General features: G+C 39.8%; 1 protein-coding gene across 3 annotated transcripts in view; it reads right to left on the bottom strand.

Moving 5' to 3' along the window:
- HYCC1 (hyccin PI4KA lipid kinase complex subunit 1) overlaps positions 1-15,606 on the bottom strand; it is a 43,005-nt gene extending 27,399 nt beyond the window's left edge. For 2 of the 3 annotated variants that reach the window (XM_021538257.3, XM_021538259.2), the window contains exon 1: positions 15,532-15,573. The gene's annotated coding sequence lies outside the window, so the exon portion shown is untranslated. Of the gene's footprint in view, positions 1-15,531 lie in introns of all 3 variants that reach the window. The other variant, XM_021538258.3, reaches the window with a different exon arrangement.
- Between the last annotated feature and the right edge of the window lie 11,022 nt (positions 15,607-26,628).

Here is a 26,628-nt window from a genome sequence, read left to right as displayed (position 1 = left end):
ATTCAAATAACACAGCAAACACTATACAGCATTTTTCCCAAAAAAGTCTTGTTTTAAGGGACATTATCATGTAATTCTCCTCAAATAACTATTTTTTCTTGATCTCTTCCTGCTAAGTCCCTCTAAAGATTTTGAAAGAGTGGACTCTGAGGATTTCTTTAAAAACAACTTTTGTCACAAATCAAACAATACTTTGATTAAATGTGAAGCACAGTTCAAATGTACCCATGCTCCTTGTTCATTTGGATGTCCTGATGAAGACTGTTACAGGAAAGAGAAGTCTCAATTATTTAAATACCACAAAACTACTTGTGAGGAAGCTTAGTAACAGTCAGGTAGATCAGGACTGCTGAATTTTTATTAGCCAAGATATATTCTTAGTTTATCTCACACATCAAGTAACACCACTTTAGGGAACACTCTTGCATTGCAGGTCTTCATATTTGCCACATGAAAGCAGGCACAGCTTATGCAGTCTAGCTAACAAATGGCTAATTGTCTATATTTATATGGCTAATATAACCTGTATTCTTGTGCCTTGTGAGTTAAAAGCACTTTGGAGTGTTTTCCACAAGAATCTCAACTTGGATTAGCAACCAAAGACAGGATTTATAATAATTAATAATTAACACGTTCCCAAGTCCTAAGCAGCCTCTGACAGCTGTTAATTGGTCTTGCTCTATTCTAATACAATAATTTAAGTCTCCTTCCTTTGGAGATACCAATTTTTCTTTTGTTTCGAGGTGAGTAGTGTAATTTGAATAAAATACCAAAGAAATTCATCGGACAAAAGCAAATCTCATTTAGAAGAGACTTCTACAAAGTCCCTAAACAGGTAATTTTCCCTTCCTCACCCTTTACAGCACAAATACATCAGGAACTTACTGAATTTCCTGTTTTTAATAGAGGAGGAAGAAAAATTTGGTGGAGGGCCAGCCAAGACAAATTAAGACATTCTCTGGCAAACCTACAAATGCATCCATCTACTTAAATGGCTTTGGACTTTCATACCTGTCACAGAAGACTTTAATATAATATCAAATTATGTCTTTGAATGAAATCACAGACAATACATGCACAGGTTTTTCTTTAAAAAGAAATTCTCACAATAGGTGGCTTTCTTGCTCTTTACAGCTACCCAGCATTTGTGGAATTCATCCACAGAATGCACGTGTGTAAATGCAATCTGGATTAAGCACAAGGAGGCTGGACTTGGATAAAGAACGAATGCTTGAGTTCTGCAGAAGTGACCTTCTGAAACCACAGTATTAGATATTTGCTAGGGAAAGTCACAGAGCTGGAAAAAACAAAAACAGGAGCCAAAAACTGCTCAAGTCTCATCCTCTGGGAATTGCTGGAAGAGTAAGCATATACTTTGTCTTTACCTCCTCTGTAATGTATCTGCTTGAAAGCCTGTATTATTTGCTAAAAAAAAAAAAAAAAAAATCAGCTTAAAGGGAAATATGGAGCAGAAAGTTAAGCTATTTTTGAACCATCAGCCAAATCTGTCAATTCATCCCAGAACTGGAACAAAGTAAACTTGTGAGCATTCCATTACAATGCATCAGACCCATAAGAGATCAAGACCCTAGTAAATGTTCATCTTCTGTGCCATAGTAGTTTTCACTCAGAAGTAGGGATGGGCCAATTAGGACTCAACTTTTCTTCCCTTTTGAAGTGGTACAAGAAAAATTAAAAACCTTTTAGTCAGCTCTTACTCGATTCATCAAGCTCATTTAAAGGACTACAGTCTACACATAAAATTCACATTGCTGAGCCCTTTCTTCTCCCTCATTTCAGAGACAGGGACACAATCCTTGGTAGGCCACAGAACAGGAAAGAACACTCAGGCAAGTGTATTCTTGATTCAATTGCCGAAGAAGAAAATATATTTTCCTGATGTTAATGCACAACTCATTTAAGTGATACAGTGATCTTTCATCTTCTATACAATTTTGAATATGGTCAAGATATTCTGTTCAGATACTTGTAGGTGCAATAACAGACAGCAAAATACTTGAAGTCTCTTGAGAAAAGAAACAGATGCTATTGTGGACTCCAAAAGCCATTCTGACAGGTTTCAGAAACCACAAAGGCCAGGTCTGACTTTTTGATTTTTTTCAAACTTTCACAAAGAAACAAACACCCCATTGTGCTAAGCCTGAAACAGCCACATGTTCTATTCAAATACAAATACACAACTGCAAACTGTGCTCAGTGATTTAGTATCAAACACTCTCATAATTGCCATCTTCAGCTTAAAACAGGACAGCTGTGGTGCACCAAGCATCACTGACTTAGGCTCAGGCAAATTCCTAAAATGAGAGATGGTTATTCAGCATCTTCTAACAAGAGAAATAACAAGTTTTAGGTGACACTAGAGGTGACAGGCTCAAACAGGAATTAGCAAAAACAATGCAGGAAGGAAGTATGCATTGAGTATGCATGTATAAGGTCCAGGTACATGAACTTTACATAAATGAACAGAAAAAAAAACCCCACTGGGACATATGCATGGAAAAATCTACCCAGAGCCACTAAATATATAAACACTTCTAGTTCAGAAAGCTGGACTCATAGGTTGCTCCCCCAGCACACTCTTCCAGTTTACTCTCAGTTCCTTTCTTGGCCTCTATTAACAGCCACTGCTAGACAACAAGGTTTCAGAAATTCTCATCTGGTTCACTATGGTCATTCTGCAGTCTTCCAAGCAACAAAATAGTGAACACACAAAAATAACTTTTGAACATTTGTTTCCAGTGGTTTGTAAAGATTACTGAACCTTAGGAAGTGAAACTGTAGTCAATTTTAATTTCATCTTGCCAAAGGCATTATTCAGTTTTGCTTCCCATTTTCCCCTCCCCTCTGTCAGTAATAGAAGCAACTGTAAATAAAGCTCTTAACTAGAGCTTACACTTTATATCACAATGTGGAATATCAGCCTTAAAGAGTCAGGAGTCAGTGGACTCTTTCATGATACAGATTTAAAGACTTCCCAATGCTGTGCACATATGCTTCTCAAACAATCTAATACTTGGAATATGACAAAGTGATAGATATTTGCCCACCAAATGGAAAAGTCCTCCTAAATGATATCCATTACAATTTTTTAAAAAACAATAGATGTATTACTATTCAGCCACAGATGACAGACCTTAATTCAGTTTTGGTAACAGCAAGTAAGGAAAAAAATAGTCTATAGAAAGCAACCATACAGCAGGTAGACAATACAGAAACTATAAATAACTGTCTTAAATGCAGTTGTTTCTCGTGCAAAGTATCCAGTACCACAGAATACTGTTTGGAGGTTTCTGGGCTGTAAAGCATCAAATACTTGATGTATCAAACTGTAACTCAGTCTACTACAACCTTTCAATTCTGTCAAGAGGGAAAAAAAAAAAAAAAAAAAACCAAACCAAAAAAACAACAAACCTGTGGCTGAGGTCATGAAACCACAAGGCCATTTACATTGCTGGTAAACAGTCATGTAGGCACACATGACCCAAAACATTCATGATTAAAGCTTTCTAAAAAGTCTCAAAAGCAGAAGGTAAGACTCCTAATAGCACAGGCTTTTGAAGATTTTAATCCTGATCTTTGACTCCTGGTAAATTAATTTTGCTCTATTTCAGATTAGCAATCAATTACAAACCATATTTGTACTCAACTAACCTTGTAGTCACCCTTTACGACCAAGGGGAATTGTCTCCCAAGACAGCCAAATTACTTATGCCAGTCAGACAAGTCATCAGGATAGAGATAAGAGACTACAAGCACTGATATATTCACTTGAACTTATACAAGCCATAGTAAATCAGATCTATATTGTTTAAGCAGGACAAAAGCAGACCTAACAGTACAGTGCCAAAATTAAGTAAGACAAAATAACTACCACAGCTTGAATTTTATTTTTTCATTGCCCTCTACTACTTCTTCTTTACCTTTTTTAATCCTGCTTTATTATTTCTTCCCTGCAGCACAAATGCACACTCTAAGTACATCTGCCATGTTGAAAACCATAGCCAAAACTGACCACCTATAAGTCAACTTACTCCAGTTACACTCTTTCAAGCTACTTCATCTGCAGTATATCCTCAAATGTTAGCTTTCCTATAATTTTTAATTAATCAATAGTTTCATTATAGGGAAATAAAGTAAGATTTATTACTTTCAAAGCATTTTTTTAGCAGCTAACATATATTTGCTTCCACTTTTAATTCATTCAAACATTACTATTTACATTTTCCTGATCCTTTAAGAAAGAACATGTATATAAACAGCATAATCTTAAACAGAATAAAACATACATAATTGAAAAATCTTGTCTTAATTGTCCTTATGTTTTCTGGATTAATATAGTTAACTGTTCCAACACATACAAAGAAAAATCAAGAGAGTAATTATATGCATCATACAGAAATAGAATTTAAATTAAATCACATTAAAATGAGTACAAGCACAAGCTTAACCAAATAAATAAACTAGAAAGCTTTAGAAATCTTGTCTGTTTTCTGTTATCAAGACTTCCATAACTTGTGTTGAGAACATCAGTGAACTGGCAATTAATTCCACAGCACATGATGCAGTGCTCTTATCACTTCTGTTAGGAAAAGAGGTGCTGCACAAGTTCAGCACTTACAAGAAACATTCTGTACAGAACCCCACACAAACTTACTGTTCTTTTTACACCTTACTTCCCTAAGCCCAAAGTACACCACATCCCTACCAAGTCAGGAAGCTTTCTCAAAACCCAAAAGCAAATTTACAAGAGTGAAATATAATAAGCCATAGAGAGAAAAATTGTGATGCAGCTTTAATTTTAGTATGGCGTATAAGTCTCGAACTAACTAGTGGTCTTCTCAATGGAGTGTTATTTTGGTAGCAATGCTGTGACATGTAGTTCCTTGCCTCCTTAACCTTCAATGCTACCACAGTATTACCTTTACAGGCAGTTATTCACTTAACCTATTTGTGAAGTCAATTTGCTACAAGCTAATTTTACAAACCAAGCTTTGTTTTCTAAATGAAAATTGCAAGTCATCTCACGTTAGAGTTTGTTCAAAACGTTCAGTCATATGAAAAGAAAGGTGTGGGGTAATTCAGCTGCTGAAAGGCTCTCAGTGTAGAGCATGCACAGACAGATGCTGCACAATAGCTTGAATATGACTAAAAAGCATATGAAGAACTGAGCATGGGCTGAACTTCATTTCTGAGCACTGACTGTAAAAGAGACGATTTTAACACCTTCTACCATTACAGCACATAGTTTCAGGTAGTACAAATCCAGAGACAATCATCTCACAAGTAGTTTAGCAGTGACCTACCAGAAGGAAAAAGACACAGTTCTACCAAAGGAGGGCGGGAGTTTGAGAGACTCTTCATCTACTTTTTAGCAGCAACATAAAGAATACAAGACTTTTGACCAAAACCCCCCAATTCTGCTGGCTAAGAATGAGATTTTAGGAGACTGTCTATTTACAACCCTTCTCTAAGTATCCACACCTCATTAAATTTGGAAAACAGAGATATCTACCTGCAAACCAGACACTAACTTTAGAAGATACTACACAAGCTACATAAGAAATTTTGTAGCAGCTCTTGGGACTACATTTCAATGCAATTGTCCATCTGCCTCCATAAAATGTGAGGAGCTCCACAAACTGAGAACTGGGCTGCAAAAGTCACAGGTGCTTCAGAAGTGACACGTCAGGTTCAGGCCAGAACAGAGTCCATTTTTGTAGTAGCTAGGAAGAGCATAGCCAGAATCTGGATGCTATTCCATATCACCTCATCATTGCCAGGGGAAGCACTCAGGGTAGCCAGTTCTCCATGGTGGGTGATCATATGTAAATCATTTGCCTGTTTTGTACACTTTGTTATTGACAGTGTAGCTGTTACTGTTTGCTTTCTTATTCTGTTTCTGTTTCCAGTAAATTGTTCTTATCTCAACCTGTAATCTTTACTTTTTGTGTCCCTAATTCTTCTCTCCATCCCTACTCATGGGAGGCCAAGGAGGAAAGGGAGACTGAACGAGTAGCTGTGTTTTGGAACATTTCCATGGGAACATTAAATTGGGGAATACTATTCTTATGCCAGGACAGCCTCACCTAGTAAAGCACAGGCCACTCTTTCAGGCCAAACCCATTCCAGGGTACCCAGCCCTTCACAAAGAAAAGAGAATTCTCCCAGGGCTCCCATTGATTTCTCTGGATCAGCTGTGTCCCCACACTGGGCTACCCAGGGAAGATCTACAATATCGCATTAATATTAGACATGATCAAATGCAACTGCAATGGAAGGGTTTTATTTTGACTCCAGAACCTTTATTTTAAGTAAGTGCTATGATACATCCCATCACTCTAACCCTACCAATGCAGCAGCATTAGAATTCCTCACAGCTTTCTAGCTGCAAAATATTATCTCCAGTGTACCATTCTACCATTTCCTCAAAGATCATGAAAGAATCAGGAATACATCACAGATTTTATAGCAAAAAGAGGTCTATGATAGTCTACTGACAGGTGTTTTAACAGCTAATTTTTACAGGGAAAAAAAACCCTCAAAATCTATACAAAGGTACATTTTTCAGAAGAGGGGTGCATCAATACTGCAAATAACCTTAGGACTTAGTTTTAGTAGTTGATAACTGCTTCCTGTTAAATTACAAAACTAAAATTATCCTTTGATACATGCATGCAATGCATGTATTTAGCTGTGTTAAACAGCTTCAGGAGAAACATGCTTTATCTCTTCATGACAGTGCTCTTAGTCTTCCTCATCCCTTCACATTCCCCCACCCCCACAACAGCCCATCTGCATACACTCACAAGACTAGACACATTCATTTGAAAAACATTTCAGAACAACTAAGAACAATTTTGTGGGTTTTTACATACTTTACATGCTACAGAAGAACATGACTTGTCAACTAAAATTTTTAGAGGCAGGACCCACGCTTCTGTCTCATTCAGAAGACAAATCCAATATATTAAATGCTCTATTGTCACATATAAATGCTGTAGTACAGACAAAATATATGCAACTCAAAGTCTCAAGAGAATTCACTACCCTGTATGTCTTGCTCTGCATTGTAATTTTTTTTTTAAGTCAAATCCCAGAAGCATAATGCTGTCAAAGCAGAAAAGGATTATAATTCTCTTACGTTAAGAGATGTATTGATTTAGATTGAATTCATGTTAAATGAAAAAGCTTTTAAAATAAAAAGTTCCCATTTCCTGAAAGCACTTAAAGGTCAGAATATTAATTACTCCAAGAAATAGAAAGCTAATAAAACTCAAATTATACATGTTCTGGAAGGACTCTTTATTTGAGTTCAGATTTCCAAGTTAGTTGGTATCAAGTAATCTGTCATTATTCCAAAGTCACAACAACAGAAAGTTTCTAAGGAATTTATATTACCACTTTAGTAGCATGAGACAGTTTAAGATTTAAAATAACAGAGCATACATTCATTTTCTTTTTCTCTTTCTTTTATTTGCATTGTCATTAAATCACACAATGTCTTCTGCTCAAGACAGGCCTGACTTTTAAGAGCATTCTTACATATCCTACATATCTAGTAGTTCTAGAAGAAGTGAGTGGTGCTTCTATAATCAGACATCAATTCAGAGTCCTTGCTTAGAGCACAGATTAGATGATTAGAGCCAGGGAAATATTTCCATAGCCTAACTACAAAGTGGTCAAAATTTATTTCTGTAATAATCTCAGGTCTGTGAACTTGAGCACTTAATATAGTGTATTGTGCTTACACGCAGTATCTGAGAAGTCACTTGAATGGCAGACACTGTTGTGACAATACATGGAAATTGATCATTGATTGCACATGTATTTGGGGTGTAGTGGACGAGATGAACCAGAGCCAAAGGACATCAATACAGTCTAACAACCCTTGCACACAACATATTCTGCTTGTACAAACTGTCATAAGCATATGAAAGAAGTGTTGCAATGAGCCAAGAGCAAAGCACTGCATGAAAAAAAAAATAATCTAAGTGAATGGCCACTTTTCAAACAGTATGACATTTGAGGTGTGAGGGTCAATTGCACAAAACAAAAAGATCATACACCTATAATTTAACATCAACAGACACATTTAAGGAACTTCAAGGGTGTGGCATCATTTGGTTCCTGTTTCATCACTCAGTTAACTTTCTATTCCCACTTTTGTCAGTTCCTCTATTTACTGTACAAGCAGGACCTTCATCTAGGTGCTTCTTCTTCCCTTGCCATCAAAGGTATCCACATCCTACTCCACCTACTGAATTTATACAGTACTTTTATTCTGTATAAATATTTTACCACACCAAGAAGCAGCTGTAAATGGTTAAGGCAGTCCCTGCCACTATTTCACAGGATTGGAGCAGCTTTTTGAGCACAGGTGAACTAGCATCCACTTCATTAACAAAACAAGACAAAACCTCTGAGCCACTTTTGAATACCACTAAAATAGGAATTAACTAAAGATTTCCATTATTTCCTTAAGGAATGAATGAATGTGTGCATTATTTATACAAGGGAACGGCAAAGTTGAGAGATCTCCTCTGATTATATTGTTTTGGGTGGAAAATCATTATCATTCTTCCTTTGTGCAGTTACAGTTTGTCAGTAATAGTCTGGGAGAAAATATCACTGCACAAATAACCATTCCATTCTAGTAAAAACTCTTGGTAACCAATGCATATGCTTTAGATATTCTTAAACTTCAGCCTAAGAACAAAGAGAATGATATTGAAAATACATATACCAAGCTAAAGTAAGGCAGCAAAAGAATTAAAAGTAATAGAGACTGCAAATTTACTCAGCCAATCCCCAGAATGATGTAGAAGTGCTGGAAGAGCAGTTCTGCTGTATATGTACGCATTACTGAAAAGTCAACAAAACTTCAACCAATTCCAGCTGAGACAACAGAATCCTGCTACTCCAAGCTGTACCATTACAGACTAAGCAAAACAGATGTTTCCTTTTTTGTGTTTCACTCAGTAACAGAACAAATTTGATTGTCTGAAGTGTCTCATCACAACATGACTGCTGCAAAACTACCCCTCGTTTACAGTGCTGACACATAATGCTGCTGAGAAAACAGGGATGGGGGCAAAGAAACTCAGGTTTTTTTTTCTTCAGATTTACAATTAAATATAAATCACATTCTCTTAAGACAGGGAGAAATTCGTAAATATTATACCAGCACTCACAAAGCTACACATGCATGTGTAAGCAGATGCACAGGATTACTGTCAAAAGCCTCTCACCTGCTCCTCTGGCTTCTGCACTGGGAATTTAGTTCAAAGCAGGGAAAAAAAATGCAGGAGCCTATTAGTCTTTCTACACCTGACATTCGGAGTCAATATAATAGGAATGTAAGAGATGTAAGCAGAAAGACTGCAGCTTATTGAGCCTAAAAGCTGTAACTGAATAAAAACAGTAGCACGTCTGCAGTATGTGACATGAAGCAGGCAGGTATTTTGGCACAGCCTAAAGGAAGTCAGTAAGAAATATATTCTTTTAACAGAGTGTTTAGCAATTGGTTTAACCAGATGTGCTATGAACCACAAACCATAGGATAATACTTAGCATTTCACTAGCAAAATGCATCTAAATTGACTGTAAGGAATATTAAATTGTTGCTTTAGCACCAAGTACCAAGAGCTAAGGAACTCCCCAACCCTGCTCCTTCCCCCACTTTGATCACACTGCTCTCCCCTTCTAACACCAAATACATGATGCTGCAGTCTACCTACTTCAAATCTGGAAGAAATATAATTTCCTTCATCTAGCAAATACTGCAAAGGAGTATTTACCAGGGGGGAAAAAAATCATTTTTATACCTGAAGATCCTTTACTCTACTTCCTCAGGTAGACATGTGACTATAGCATACCTGACATGTTTTACACAGTACACTGAAAATATTCACAGTATCCTGACAGAGAAGGTGGCTGGTGTTAAAAACTTGTCAAATGCTATTTTTAAAAATTTATTAGAGCAACGCTTTTACATATATTCCAGTTGTCTCCTCTAATACAGCAAATAGATAGTATGAAAGGATTGAAAAGAATAGAAAACAATTGCTTTTACAAATCACAATATAGTACAGCCTTGTCCATTAACCAGATGCTCATGGATTCCTTGTATTATCCAGCACCAGCTCCTGTACAATACTCAGACTACTAGACAGGTTAATTGTCAAGTATTAGATCTAATTCCCTACCACATATTTAAAGTGTAATGGGATATTTTTTCCTCTTTTCCTAAACAAAAAGAACTGTGATAAAATATAGCAAAAGGAGTGAATCATGGTGTTTAGTATTAGCAAAATATTAAAGTTATATGCAGTGTTCGTCAGGTTGAAATTAATGCCTTGCTGAAGCACAAATATTTATCCAGTGCAAACAGCAGGAAACCTTAGGAGACAGCATGGCTTTAAGCACCGAAGTGTGTTAATTAGTACCCAGTGCAGCTTCAGAGCATGCTATGCTATTTTTAAATAAAGGTTAGATTCCAAATAGAGGAAACTAAAAAAATGTAAAGGTATGAGATAAGATGGCCTAAGAAAGCTGCCTTGAATAGCTATCAAAAGTGCCCCAAATAGACATTTTTTGTCACATAGAGAGCTCTTGTGAATGAGAATGAGAGCTCTTGTGCCAATCAGGATGGAATACAGATACTCAGCAACTTTTGCATCAGCAATAAGTATGTTTTACTAGTGTTACTTTCACCTACATTTCTTTGTTATGCTTCAGTTGCTACATAGCATTTCATATCATCAGAGGCTAGAGACGGAAGAACAAAAACATCCATCTGTTTTGAAGAGATAACCCATTTCCAAGTCTTCATCTCAACACTCAGATGATTCTTCAGCATTGCTGGTCATTTATAAATTAAGAAACGTTTCATGCACGCCCTCACTTTCCATGGCATTCTCCATATACAAGAGTGATGACAACTAAATATCTGTCCAAATTCCATGTCCCTTACTGATTCCAGTTCTAATAAATAATGCTACTAATAACAACTGTTTATTGAACCCATCTGTTTTACATTTGTACACCATTTAGAAGTTAAACTGAAGCCTTATAAACAGAATCCTTAATTCATCACATGAACACCTACACCAACATGCTCCCCTTTCTGCCACTACATGACAAAATAGGGTCACATTCAGACAATATCAGGACTCACTTGGCTGCAAGTTATACTGCTTTCACTCACTGTCTTTCCAGTTGTTAGCAAAGCATGTAAGTTCATGTGGGGATGTGACTAAAGAAATTGCCATAAATAACAGTTGCCCTCACAGACTCAGCCAAGATGCTATTTTTATTCTGCTCCTCTTGAACATGGTCCTGATTAGGGCAAAGGCTTCAAAACAGTTTCACCACAAGTACAAGAAAATACTTCATATCCAGTACTAATTTAGAAATGCTATAAGCTGAAAATGATTACAGTTGTTAGATCATTCAGATGCTTGTTTTGGCGCTTTGGAATTTTTTATCTAATCCAAGAGTATTTGAGTTTTCGTGCTAGCAAAGTTCCAACACAAATTCTGATAGAAATCTGATTTACAGAAAGAACAAATGCAGAAGCATTTCAGCTGTCAGCCTTGTGCAAAACTTTTTAAATTTTAAATGTTTTCAAATAACTTTAAATAATTCAAGTATCAGTTGTTTATAGAGAAAATCTCAAGTTCATGCAGAAGTACTTCATCTAAAAATTGTGGGCATACACTTAAACATTGTAGAGGAAGAGTCTGGCCATTGCAGAAATAAACATTTTAATGGCATACCGAGATGGAGCAGCAGCTTTAAACACCGCATAGCAGCAATATGCAGTTACTACACATTAGAAACATTTTCATACTTTAGTACTCCTTAACTTCAACAACACTGACAGAGACTTCTGTCCTTATCCTGACACCTTGTTGCTGTCTTCCAAGATTATCTCGCAAAGCATTTCAAATTAACTAATCCAATTTAAGTTTCTAAATAACTGATGCTAATATTCTCCACTTCCAAATGTGCATTTCATACATCACCATTTCAATTCTAGCAACTGAGAACAGCAGATGCCAAAAGGGCTATTCTTCCTGGAACAGAAAGAAAACACAGATTTAAAGACAAGATATCAGGCCTAAAATTCTAATAAAAGTGATATTTTACATATATATATGTATACTTGCATAATTAAACAGAAAAGCATTAACAAAACAAAACCTGTAATTCTCCTAAGCAGGGAAACTACAAAATCAACAAACTCTCTCAACTACATCCTACCAAGTACAAACCAACACACTGTAAGGCACTGCATATAAACTGCAGGTTTTAAGCATGCTGTATTTCCATAATCCCATGGAAGTCTCAGAGATTAGACAGGGTCACTCCAGTCAAACTATTTAACCTCAGAATATAATTACAGATGGGCAGCCTTCAGTTTTTCTGAAGTGTACAAGATTTGGACTCTAGTTATCTTCAAAGAAAACAGAGTATGCAGGCAGGGAAGGTCAGACTGTCAGGCTTCTAATTTCCTACACAGCAAGATCAGATCTCCTGCTTAAACTTCATGCATCTTGCTCTTGGAAGACTGACTGCTTGGTAACACTGGACGCAATGCACGCAAGTGCAGTGATTCACAGGTGTAACTTCCACTTCTGCCAACAAAAGTACCCACACAGTCCTATGGGAGACCAAAGGATAGATCAGCTTTCTACCCAGTCCTCCACCTGGGAGAGAGGAAGCGTGCTAGGTTATGCAGAGAGCACATTTGTCAAAGGGAAGGGCTGGGAATGAAACCTGACCTGGCAATTCACCTAACAGATTTAAGTCTAAACTCTTCCCGACAGAGGCTTTGTATGTTTGCTGAGTGCACAGGTGATCTTTGTTACGAGTCCAAGAGCTACTACATTTTAATATTCTAATCAACATAAACATTTATGCCTCATGGAAGTTTCATCCTAAAGCCTCACATACTCCACAAGCTCTTAAGTCCAAAGGGAAACCTGGGCACTGTGACTTTTCTCTAAGAAATCATTTTGCAAACTATGCATTCTCCATACAACCAGACAAAACATGGTATCACATCACACCATTTATCTTCTAATTAAAATAACCAGATACTAGCCAACACTTTATAACTAATAATTTAAACCTCCAGAATGAACAAGTTGATTTTCACATTGCATGCATTAAAGTCAGTGACAAGTTAAGAAGACAACCTAATATATACCTTAAGGCAGACTCTAATGAAAATCAATTTCCTGACATGAACATGAGGCCGGTTCAAGATATTGGGGTTTTAGAGGAATGTGCACTATGAGTGAGACTTTAACTCAGTGACTTACTATTTGGTTTGACCCAGTCACATGCATCAGCAAATGGGCTTGTCTCCCAGCTTAGAGCCAGCCCCACTGTGCTAAGTAAAACACAAATGACACACATCACTTGCAGGGCCCAGCCTTCCAGTATCTCACGTACACGCTTGTGATACAAGTCCTCACAAAATTAGAATCCAAGTGACTTAACTACCCAGCTATGTCTGAGAACATGTCTCCCATGGACTCCCTCAAGTTAAAACAAACTCGCCCATTCAGGAGGCTACAGCAGAATTTCGATGTGATCCTGTCTCTGACAGCCTTTTTCTTTGGAAGACACTTTCTGATTATATATGACATGTCCCTTTAAAACAGCTCACCACTGCAAGGAAGTGAATTGTTACAGTTAATAAATCATCCCAAGTAGTACTGAACTTCCTCAAAATTATCATCCTTCTGATAAAAGGCCTATTAGAAGGGCCTTGCCTCACAAAGACATTATCACAGAAGAGAAGCAGAGGGGTTTTGTATTTCAAAATTAGTGATTTTATATTTTTTCCTACTCTGGAGGAAAAAAATACATCCAAAAAACACTGCCAGAAGGATCTAAAATTCAACTTCAAAGTATACTACTTTTACCAAAACTATTTTGCTGATGAAACTACAAAAGATTGCAAATTAATTTAACCACATTATACAACATTACTTACTTTTCATAACATAAAAGAACTTATTGAAAGGTGGAGAGAACAAAAGCAAGATGCCATTCTAATGGCATGAAACTATATGAGCTTTAAGGTCCCTTTTAACCCCAACTTTTCAATGATACTGTGGAAAGCACAAACTTCTGAAAAACCACTGTAGCATGCAAGTCCATCATTGGAGGCAAAAACTACAGAAAAGCATTTCAGATACCATGAAATGCAGTCATCAATGTCACTCTACGCTTTGCTCCATAACACTGCTTCTTCCCTCTCTGCAGTGCAATCTGCTCAGCTTGCCTTAAAAAAAAGTCCCTATATCTGAATTTGCAGCTAAGGATCCTAACGCCAAACATGTAATAGAAACTCACATATTTTGCTCTTCTACAGTCATTTCCTCACACACTGGCAGCGTACGTTAAAACTTCTGAAAAGTCGATATTAGCAGGACTTCACAATCTTCAAGCACACAAACCATCTCCCCGCGAACCTAAGGCTGCGGAGCTCTTTCCACAGAGAGCTAGAATTCAATTGGCCGGGAAACAAACGTGATGGCTGTCGGGATTACATGGGACAAGCCAAATCCACTATCCCTGCTTCCATCGTCACCTCTGACACACAAAGCACATGGAAGGCCACTTCAGTTCAGCGTGCGCCAAGTTAAGGCACGAAGCCCGCGGAGGCACAAGCCGCGCAGCCTGCGGCGCTGCCCGCTCGGGTTTCCCAACTCCGCCGTTCTAACTGTTGCTGCCACCTCCCGCATCCCCCGGCGGGCACGCACCTCACCGCGGCAGGACACGGCCAAGCACACCCCAGCACGGGTCAGCATGAAGGCGCCCCACAGCACGCCGCCCACTCTGCCACAAGCCTCCCCAGGAGGGTCGGCAGTGGCACCGAGAAGCCGCTGCCACGCACCGCGCTGCCCGCCCTGCTCCGGAGACGCCGCGGGAGCAGCTCCTTTGTCTCTCCCGCAGCCCCGGCCGCCTTCTCCCGGCGGCACAAGGCGCCGCTGCCCCGCCGGCCCCCAGACGCCCCGGCGACGCCGCCGCTTGCCCGCTGTGCCCCGCCGCAGCCGGACCGGGCGCGGGCGGCGTGCGGCGAGCGGGCGGCCGGACGCGGCCGGGATGCCGGCGGGGCCCCGGGAGGACCCGCGGGAACGGGGGAAGCCGCAGCCGGTGCCCGGAGCGCCGCCCCGCAGTCCCGCACCGGGGGCAGGGTGTCGCCCTGCCCCTCCATCGCCCCCGGGCACCGGCCCTATCCCCCAGCAACTCCGCCGCCCCCTTCTGCTCTCCGTCCCCGGGCCCTTCACCCCCCGCCGCCCCGGCGAGTCACGGCCGCCCCAGCCGCGCGCCGCCGGCTGCCCCAGGGTGGGGCGCGGGACCGCAGCCTGGGGGGGCTCCGCTCAGTCGGCCGCGAGTTGCCCGACGGCCGCGGCCGCCCCGTCGGGATGCGCCAGCCCCGCGCGGGGAAAAAAAGTTGTCCCCGCGGGAGCGGCCGGGAACCGAACTCACCCTCCCGCCCGGGGCTCCGCCGCGGCCGCGACTCAAACTCACCCTCCCGCCGGGAGCGGCAGCGGCGGGCGGACACCGCCCGGCCCCGCCGCTGCCTGGCGGCGGCCGCAGCCAACCGGAGCGCGCAGCGCGGTCACGCCAGCCAATAGCGCGGCAGAGCGGGCCGTGCGCGCGCCCCGCTCCCCGGTGGGCGGGGCCGGCCCGCTCGAGGCCGGGCGGCTGCGGTGGGCGCGCTGTGAGGGCGCCCCGGGGCGGGCACGGCAGCCGGACGAGGCTTGGGCTCTGTGCCGCGGCTGGGCCGGGAGCGTGGTCCTGGGGGAAGCTCCGGCGGAGGCGGAGCGCTGGGCAGGGTCGTGCCCCCCGGGAGATGCGCCCTTCGGGACAGGGCTCGCTTCCGAAAGTGCCCTGCGAGCGCGGGTGGCAGCGGGCGCTCGGAGCAAAACGGGCGGCAGCGCTTGGATGGGCCGGAGAGGGCAGCGCCAGAGCTGCGTGTGTTGTACCGCTGTCCCGAACCACGCGTTCCCCCGGGCCGTCACTTGGAAATAAAACCAGAGCTGGAGGCAGGAGCAGGGGCAGGCAGTCGGGTCTGACAGTGCCCCAGCCCAGCTGTGCCCCAAAGGTTCGGCTGACAGCTCCGCAGGAGATCCTTCAGGCGCCCTGACGGCAATGCCGCGGAATTGAATGCCTCTTCGTTTTCATCTGGCGTGTCTTAATCATTATTTAGATACTGGGTTCTTGTCAGCCTTCCCCGAGTGAAGAAATTGTGGGCAAGGATCATTCCACAGAACTCCAAGGCCTTTTCAAATACAAGTACTATTTTTTCCCCTATGTTTTTTTTTTTTTTCTGCTGACATCCTTGGACTGCTCTGAAGAGCAATCTTGAAATAAAACCGCACGTCCCACAAATAGCTAGTTTTTATTTTTACATTTTTTTTGTTACCACCAGAGTTTCTTTTTAAGTATGCTTTCAGGATGTAAATTTTATTCCTCAGAAGCAAACACTTCTGGTAATACTCTGGATTAATAAAAATTAAATTAATCAGTAATCTAATAACTGTGTGGTGAAATCAAGGCAAGAAGACTGTGATTTTGTCTGTGTCAAATATCATATAATGACAGAGCCTGATTTAACACTCACAATCCCATATGATTACTCATTTTAAAGCCATGCTCTTCTATGCCTTGCACATGCTAATTTCTTCAGTTACTCTGTAGAGGTAGATAATGTGTTCACACACAAGTTTATTGACTTCTCTGGAGCCTTGAACCTGAGAAAATACCAGGTTCAATGCACTTCTTCTTTCTTGGCCATCCTGCATAGGGACATCAGTACCGTTCTGTCTGAGCTGTTTCTAGAATTTGTGCTAGTGTACCATTCATTTCCATAGGTATATGGTATACTAATTTGTTGACATAAAATATGTGTTATTTTCAAGGACCTTTTCTAATATAAACCATAATACATAAAAATTGCTTTTAGAATATAAGGCATTTGTCTTTAGAATACTCCCACTGTGTTATGGTCTCAATTCATTCTGTCATCAGTTTCTATGACACTGGATAAAATAGGTCTGTTTTCCTGACAGGATAGATATTCATTCCAACAAAGGTTTATAAAAGCTTTATTATTTCACTAAGATGAAGAGAGACAGTTAAATGACATAATCTTAGGAACAACCAAATGGAATTTTTTAAAGGAAATAATAAACTTCTACCTTTGAAAGAATATACTTTTTTATCACAGCCAGATTACTTAACAGTTTGGGGGTTTTGGTTTTTGAAAGCTCTTTACCTGACTGACTTTCTTTGCATTCCCATCACTATTTCTGACAACAGCATTGAAGGCATACAGAGCCTCCATCACAGTGTCTTTCCCACCTGCTGCCTGTAACTATTCCTGAGACCTTCCTGGCTTTTGTGACCCAATAACTACAAAAAAAGGCCAAGAGAAGAGAACCAAGTAGAAAAACCCAAGTATTTTCAAACACAATTCTGTCCCCTGAGCTGGTTTACTGCTAGTTCTGCAGTTCTGAGAGGACCAAAGAACAAGCAATGGATGAAAAGATGCAGCAGTGCAGGAGGGGTTTGTTAGCCTGCATGCTCAGATCCAATGTCAGGGGGAAGACTGGCTACTGATGCGGCTTGTGGCATACTAAAAGCCCCTGATAATTGCAAACAGAGGAAATAAGTTATGTTATAATTAGCTATTAATTTTACTGTTATGAATGTGTTACACCTCTAATGATTATCAAAAGTAATGAATCATCTGCAAACAAAAGGCAGGCAAATTATTTTCGTGCAGCAGATAACTGTCCTTCAATGTCAGGTCACATTAGCAAATGAAAATAGTTCCGTTTATATTACTTCCACAGATTTTATTTTTTTAACTCCTAAATTATTTTAGTGTTTCAGGCATTCTTAGCACATTAGCCTTAAATATTTTAGATGCACAAAAAAGTATGCAATAAATTTTGGTTTTAATGTGTTCAGATTTTTTTGCAGAGATGTACACATCACTTACTGCAGTTTAGTCTTAAGTTTAGGGCAGAGATTTTTGCCATTAAAAATCCATTTCAAACTGCTCTCTCAGAGGAAGGCCACAAAGAATCAGAAGTTTTGTTCCACTTTCACAGAAGTCAGGACTGCTCAGTGCCCTTTCACAAACAGCATTTCCAGGAAGAAGACATCCTCAGATTTCATAAAACACTCTCATTTCTCAAAAATATAATTTGGAACCTAGAACTTCTGCCTGCTTCATTATTTTCAGTCTCTGCCTATTCATTACAAGTTCTTATATTTAGATATATAATGGAGTTGTAAGCTTCTTTAAAAATAGAAATCCTTGATAAATAAATACTTAACAACCTTAATCTCTGTCATATGACCATGTTCTTAAAGCTCAATTCAACACAGAGACCATTTTTAAAAGATAATGCATCTGGACCACGGGAATAAAATAGCAGTTATTTCCAGTCAGCTGATCTCAGACCAAATCTGTAGCCTATGAGACACCAAGAAGGGCATGTTTAAGGGAGAGAGAATTCCAGAAGGGACAATTGCTTGGTCTCTGTCCCAGTGCCAGCCTAGGCCAGGCTGGCTGTGACCACAGTAACAACACGTGTTGCTCCACGGATGGGAGCACCACTGTGGAGCAGCCCTTCTGTTTTGATTGGGATGGAGCAACACTCACTGCAGAATTAAGAGCAGTCAGTGCTCTTAATTAGAAATTCAGCTAAGATTTTCAAAGACGCCCAGAACTCACCCTGCGCTCCTACAGAGCCTTTGATTAACTCCCCTAATTGGGTCTGCAAGGAAGCATTGAGTCATTCTTCAAATCAGCAGAGTTCCAAGGGCTTTGTATCAAATGCAGAAGGCTCTGGAGACTCCTGGTCTGGCATTCATAAAAACAGTTTCAGTAACCAAAGCATGTAAAAAGTCAGAGAGAAAAAAAGTAAGAAAATCATGCTGAACTAAAACAGCATATTCTGAAATTTCAGATATTCTGAAATTTCCTTTCTAATAGAAATAAGATGACAGCACTTTTTGTAAAAAAAAAACACAAATCCTGCAATTTTTATTTTAGGAACTCTGAAACCACTGGCTATGATATTTTAATAGTGTCAGATGTTCAGTTTTGTCTAATAGTTTTCTTCTTTATGTTCTTGTTTCAACCATAAATAAAATATTTCTATAGCTTTCTCTTGAAAACATAAATCAATATCTTCCTGCAAAATGTTACATTTTATCAAATCCATGTTTTGACAGAAAATTGCTCTAGCAGAAAGCTCTTTACTAGATCTTTCCAGAAACTGAAAAATCACTAGCTAACATCTGTTTGACTCTGAAACACTGAATATCTCATGGTCTTAGGTTTCTCATATTATCACAAAGCATTTTAAAGGAAACTGTTCAAGAAGGAAGGATTCTATAACCATTTTGTGGGTCAATTTTTAGAATAAAGTCCTTTTACTAGAGATCCAAATTAAAAATAAAAATCATACATTAGCATAGAACTATGAAGAAGTATCCCTAACTTATAATTTGTGGTAACTTTTATATGTTCTAAATAAATATAGCTTTTATCTTACACTTCTTACTAGCTGGGAGTTCTCCTGACAACCTGGAGTTTTCTTTACTTCACTTTTCATGACAAAGCTTACACACAGGTACAACACTACTATGGCTTGTTTTGCTAATATTGCAAATAAGTATATACCACAAAACCACTACAGTAGAATCAAAACCAAAAGAATTAATTTATTGTACTATGCAAAGGCTTTCCAGAAGTTTAAATTCACTTAACTCAAATTTAAAACTGCGTTTGACTTGCTGTTGAAGGGCAGTTATCTAAACAGTAATGTTACACATCAATATTTTGCATTAAGGGATGATTCTTACAACACCTGAAAATATAAGATAATAAATTCTGACTTAAACTTTAAGGGGAAAATGCTATGATTTGATAACAGAAAAAGCTTTTTCTTACTATACCACTAACATAAGGCAATATTTAAAAATATAGCAACCAAATAATCATAAACATAAATAATATATAAACTATCCTCACTACTCAACATCTAGGGTATCCATTACTTTTTCTTCCTTACACTTAAAAACCAGAGGTTAAAAGTGTGTATGTAGGTTTGTAAGAACAGCAGTTAACAAGACTAATTGTTTGAGTGGAAAGACACAAGCATTGCATCAAAGCCTGCATAGTCCAAAATCTTAGAAATGAGCCCTCGAGGTAAGGGAGGGGAAGAGAGGAACAACGTGGAGATTGCTGTTATGAGATGTACAGTCAAACATACATCACCACGACAGAACTGACAGCAGGAGAGGCTGTCTTTGGGAGGGGGAAGCTAGGAGGAAGAGATAAGGATCCGCTACAGCAGAGCACCTCCTGTAAGTCCTGTGGCACACTGCCCACGCACAGCACTACAGTCCTTCCTGCTCAGCAAAGGACTGAAAGAAAAGCTGCTACCCGCAACACCTCTGCCTTGGTATTAGCAGCTCAATTAAAGTATCACAGCTATCTTAATTAGCGCGGCTGAGCTGGGTTTCCTCTACCTAACCACAACCGTAGTGGGGTCTGCTGTCGCTGTATACACAAGGAGGAACAGGGTGGCCTGGTGAGGATGCTGTGAGAGACATGAGGAAAAACGCTGCAAAACAATTCAGGGATTTTTGAGTTTTCATGGTTCTTCAGATGCTTGCTAGTTGTTACTCCTACAGAAAATTCCTCTCCCGCCCCTGTGTGCCTGGGCACGTTGGCAGTATTTTGAACGTGTGTATTTATTATCTTGCTGCTGGACTACGGAAAATCAGCAGCTCGGTTTACAAGGGCCGTCAAACATCCTGGCCAGCCCAGGAGCTGCATATTCTTTTCGGGAGAAACTTAGTGCCATGCGATGTTTGGCAGGGAGCGAGCCCAGCCCGGGCCGGGGGGATGCCGGCTGTGTGCGAGGCTTCCCGGCCGCGCTCGCCACTTCCTCCCTCGGCGTGCGCTGAGATCATGAAGGGCTGTGGCTGTGGCTGTACTCAGAGCTCCCAGCTGACATTTCACTGCTCGCTCTTGAGTCACGCTTGTCAGCCTTGCCTTTGAATCCCAAGAGCTGGAAACACATGCACACGTCTTTATGTCCCTTCTGATGTAAGCCTGTTAGCTCCAAAGTTAGGGTGCTAGAGCCAAGCCTACAAAGCTCATGGGTCCTCTGCTAATCCAGAGAAGCAGCCTGTACACCCTGACACTCAGCCAGTGTTAGGAAGTCCTCAGGCTGTGTTCTGTGGTTGGCTCCACACAGAACTGTGGAAGCAGCCCTGAAAAATAGCAGGAGTGTGTCTGCACAGAAGCATCTTTTGGTCTGACCTGACCCCACTGCCACGGCCACATCTACTGTCAGCTGTAGCTCTTCCAGCAGACAAGAACCAGCACTGGCTTAGAGACTCGCATTTCGAGCAATTCGCCCAGGAAAAGTTAAGGCTTCAATTACATTTCTAAGTTTCATAATCCTGAGAGAGCTTAATGTTTATTTTTAAGCAGATAGGATGACAAATTGCAAGCTAAGCTGCAAGGGAGACAGAAGGTTGGCATTAGAAAATCATAGAACAGTTGGATTGGAAGGGACCTTTAAAGGTCATCTTGTCCAACACCCCTGCAGCCAGCAGGGACATCTGCAACTAGAACAGGTTGCTCAGAGTCCCATCCTACCTGACCCTCAATGTTTCCAGGAATAGGATGTCCACCACTTCTCTGGGCAATCAGTTCCAGCACTTAACCACCCTCATTATAAGAAATTTCTCCCTTACATCTAGTCTCAATCACACTCTTTTACTGCAAACCATTATGCTTTGCCCTATCACTGTAGGCCTTAGTAAAAAGTTTGTCTCCATATTTCTTACACACCTGCTCTAACTGTACTGATAGCACTGCAGCTGCTGATCCCTGGAGAAAAATGTGGAATTACAACCAGTCCAGGTTTTTAAGAAGAGTTTGGGTGTGAGAGATACAGACAACTGAGTGATGTCTCTTTATGATAACATTTTGGAGCTTCCGGGCTTTTATCTGTGATGCTTATTCTCTGCTCTCAAAGCAATGAGTTAGAGACTAAATATTTTAAGATTTAAGTGAAATTAAATTACAATGCTATGAAATGCTTTTAGAAAAAGTATGGGAACACTGCAAATGGGAACATAAGTATTCTTAAATAGGACAATATATCTAACAAATATCACAAATATTTGAAGCAAAATCCAAACTGAACATGAGCTAGATAGTTATCTTTGTAACCTTTTCTGATAGATAATAGCTAAGTTTGTCTCCTGCTTTTATAGTTAATAGCTATATCTTCACAGTTCTTAAAATTTTACTGTAGGTTTTCTACAGTTTGCTTTCATCGTTAACTTTGATAATATAACATCCTACATTTCCTGAGGATAAAAGACATACATTTTTCCCCATGTTCTTTGACACTGCCCAGATGAGGTGGTAACAAGTGTATTCTTTGCAACCCCTTCATTACCTGATTTATTTCAATAGAACTTTATGAGCTTTTCTGCTATTTTTGCTTACTCAGAACAGCCAGACAGATGCCTGTTCTTGTTCTGTCAAAAGCATCAGTTGCTTTGTTTTTATTAGATACATTGTTCTCCTGCCAGCAGAGAGCCTTTTCACTTGGTCAAGGACAAAATTCCAGCCAACATTTTTTTTAAGAATGTGAACAATGACAAAAATCTTGCCAATAAGAATTGCTTTCCTCTTAGTTTTGAGAGGTCATGAATTTGTTCTAGATATCTGGCCATTTCCCCTAGAATTTATGTTTGTCACAGAGACTTGCTTTAGTCTCAAAGACTGGAGTAGGGAGGAGAAGCAGGTTCTTAAGTTAATCAGGCCATTAGTGCTCTTCTTTCTTGCTATCTGCTTCCCCAAAGCCTGCCATTTAAAAAAATAAAAACTTATTCATAGGGCTATTATCTAGACAAAAGAAAACATTCAAATGATATACTTATTATTTTATATAGCTGCACCCTGTTGATTTTTAGAAAGTCACATTTCAGCTCAGCAGCTTGCTTCACTCAGCTCAGCTTGTGCTCTATTTTATCTGATGACATCTTACATATTGTCAGTCTGTCATGAAGAACACAGACGTAGCACTGGGTAAAATGAAAAAGGGACAACACTCACTAAATACATATCACACGTACAAACAAAACTGTTGGGACTTCCAGGGTGGAGGAAGGTGTCTGATATATTTTTCTAATCCTGAAATTCATGACCCTTGTGAGAAACTCAGATCAGCTATTGAACAATAGCTAAACATATTTTCAATAAATCAATGTGTGTTCAATATGTTTTTCAAATTATATACATGTGTATGTTGCAGCCTTGCAGCCCTTGTGTGGCTAAAACTGCCAATGACTGACTTGTCTCTTGGCTTTTCTGGGGATTTGTTCTCTGTTGGAGAGATTAAAATTTTATCTGGTAATAATACAGGGTTGTGGATTTACTCCCTGTTCAATGGCCCACTCAGGCAGCTACGAACCCTAAAACTGACTGGATACCCAGCAGCTCAGGTGCTGACGGGTGTGGAGACATAAACTCATGGTAAAAATGAAATAAGAGAATCTGGGTTTTTCTTTGGAGAAGTTATTTCTAAAGAGGATTAGGGGAGGGAAGGAAGAAGTCAAACAGAAAGGATATAATGGCTTTGAGCAAGCCAAGAAACTGTATACACACAAGAAACCGTATAGTTGTGGGAAAAAAAAACGAAAAATCAATCTACAAACTGAGTATCGCACATGCATTTCTTCCCATATACGTCTCTATTTATGACCATCTTCAGAGCATATAGACACCACTGCCATGGACCATGGACTGGTGTTTTACTAGTCAATATGTTTTTCAAAGCATTATGGAAAGGAAACGCTCTGCATAAATGCAAAGCGTTGAGAGAATTGCCTTGTTTTGACAGAAACAAGGTCTATTCCTGCAAAGCTTTCTTCCTGCCTTGGCAAAGATATCATTCCCAGTATCCCCGGCAGTATTTTCCATTGCCACGATGACATCTGCTGGAGGGGATAGGGTTGAACAAGGATTTTGCTGTCCAGGTGTGAAGGCTTCTATGAACAGGGTTGGTGTAATTTCACTCACTGAGAACTACTACAGTATTGAAACGTGTGAAGACCAACATGACAATGTTAGTGTTCTAGGTATTTTAAATTGCAACTCCCTCAAGAGACACATGACAAAAAAGGATTAGAAGAAACAATTCAAACCTCATCTAATACAGCTAAATAAAACTGGCTCGTCCAGATAATTTTAAATTATTATAAGAAAAGAAACTTGTTAAATAGCTTTTAAAAGATTCAAATATGCATTAACTGTAAAATAATATGCATTATTGTGGTCCCCAAAGATATGCTAACCTGAAGCACAGGTTTGTTGAAATTAAGGAGATATTAGAAATCCATTATGCAAAACAGTATAAATTAAAAAGAAAATACATGTGATGCTTTGCATATGAGTTTTTTTGTTTTCTCCACAATAAAAATACCAGGTGTTGGCTAGAAAATATAGTGTATATTCTTGCTACATTTTCACTTATTATTTGCAAAGGCAAATAGATCTTCACAATAACTGAAAAAGGAGTTACACAGGAGAATAACTAAAAAGGAGTATTTGTATGTTTTCTCAAGCATCATATCTAACTTCTTTTGTTGAAAATGAGTTTCTGCAATTTGTTTGAATGAAACTGAAGTCACTACTCATTATAGATGTTTTCTCAAAATAAAATTTTGCAGGGAAGCACACTTATTTTCCTTTAAGACCATTCCACTGCCAGACTATGCCAGCACTTTGTCTCTCTCCTTCCAGCCTCCAGAGGTCCACCACCTGCAAGGGGGGTGGCATGTGCCAAGTCATGCTATTGTCCTTTTATTCACTCTATTCTGTTCCTTTTTGATGGACAGGAGCAAAGAATAATGGTGTGGGGCAAATGCTGTCTGATAGCAGGTGCTCTCTGCAGGCTCAGACTTTCTGGAATGGAGAGGGTGTGTGTGGATTCTGGCTCTTGCTTCTGAGTAGGTTTATGGAAGAATTTCCCAGGAAAGAAGTGCACACAAGAGGCTAGATTTTGCCATGAAACCAAAGCAAAAAAACCTATCCCTGACCAAATAAATTTGCAAAAAATAACCCAAATCCTCCTGATTAAACAAACTTGCAAATAAGTCTGCACAAACATGAATTCTCTGTAAAAGAGGACTTTAATTCACAAAAGAGTTTGTTTGCCTGCTGGAGCTCCCGTTGTTTTCTTGTGCAGGAAGAGAAACAGGAATAGGTGCCTGCAGATGAGGATGTAGTCTGAAATGAATGACTTCTTCAGAAAAATCACTATATACAAAATGAGAACATTTTTTCCACATGAAGAAAATTCACTGTAATAAGGAATGAAGAAAAATAAGGAATCCTTTTTGTGGAAGCAAGAAGATAAAAAATTAGACTAAAGAGAGTATCAAGGCCCTGAATTTTAAACTTGGTAATACTTAAAGAGACACTGAAAGCTTCAAATGGCAAAATTAGATTTTGGTACTGACAGCAGTGTGAGATAATTCAGGATAAACTGGGATGAAGCAGTGTCTGCAGCCTGCAGGCCAGCAAGGGAGAGCACCATGTATGATGTGTGCTGGGCAGTTGCTTGGTCTACAAATGGGTAGGAATCCTGATACGCCCTTTATCAAACTTCCTGAGCATGCTTGTCCTGCACTTCAACTTGTCTAGAAATCAGAAACACATTGGCAAAGCAACTTGGCAGCAGATGACTGCTGCTAAAAGCAGCCATCTACTGCCAAAGGTATCAGGGTTGGCAGGCTGGGAATGTGCTGTCAGTGCCTGGCAGCTTAGGAACCAGTCACAAGCTGAAAATACTATACCTCTATCAAAAAGATAAGAAGATACTGCTAAAGATTTTACAAAAGGCTTTTTCAAACTACTCCGCTTAACCAGCAATGATGTTAAATCACACTTCTAGGAAACACTAGTGCATTTTCTTTGAAGGAGATCACCCACATAGCTGGAGGAATAGTTACAAGAGCTACTAGTACATGCAACTATCTAACAGGCTCATTCATAAAATGCTACCCTTAGGAGGATTATACATATCAAAAAGGAGACGACAGCAAAAGGTAAAATCACAGGTATGGACTAGGAAAAAGATATGAAGGGAAGAATCTAGTCCTTCCTTTCTTTCTTTTTCTTTCTTTCTTTCTTTCTTTCTCTTTCTTTCTTTCTTTCTTTCTTTCTTTCTTTCTTTCTTTCTTTCTTTCTTTCTTTCTTTCTTTCTTTCTCTTTCTTTCTTTCTTTCTTTCTTTCTTTTTCTCTTTCTTTCTTTTTCTCTTTCTTTCTTTCTTTCTTTCTTTCTTTCTTTCTTTCTTTTTCTTTTTCTTCCTTTCTTCCTTTCTTCCTTTCTTTCTTTCTTCCTTTCTTCCTTTCTTCCTTCCTTCCTTCCTTTCTTCCTTTCTTCCTTTCTTTCTTTTCTTTCTTTCCTTCTTTCTTTCTTTCTTGGAAACATTGCCTATTATCATTGCTATACTTGAAAAATACCT

This window comes from Lonchura striata, chromosome 1, assembly GCF_046129695.1.
Source record: "Lonchura striata isolate bLonStr1 chromosome 1, bLonStr1.mat, whole genome shotgun sequence".
Classification (NCBI taxonomy): Eukaryota; Metazoa; Chordata; class Aves; order Passeriformes; family Estrildidae; genus Lonchura; species Lonchura striata.
The sequence above is the reverse complement of the archived record's forward strand: the minus strand, read 5'-3'. Positions and strand labels throughout refer to the sequence as shown.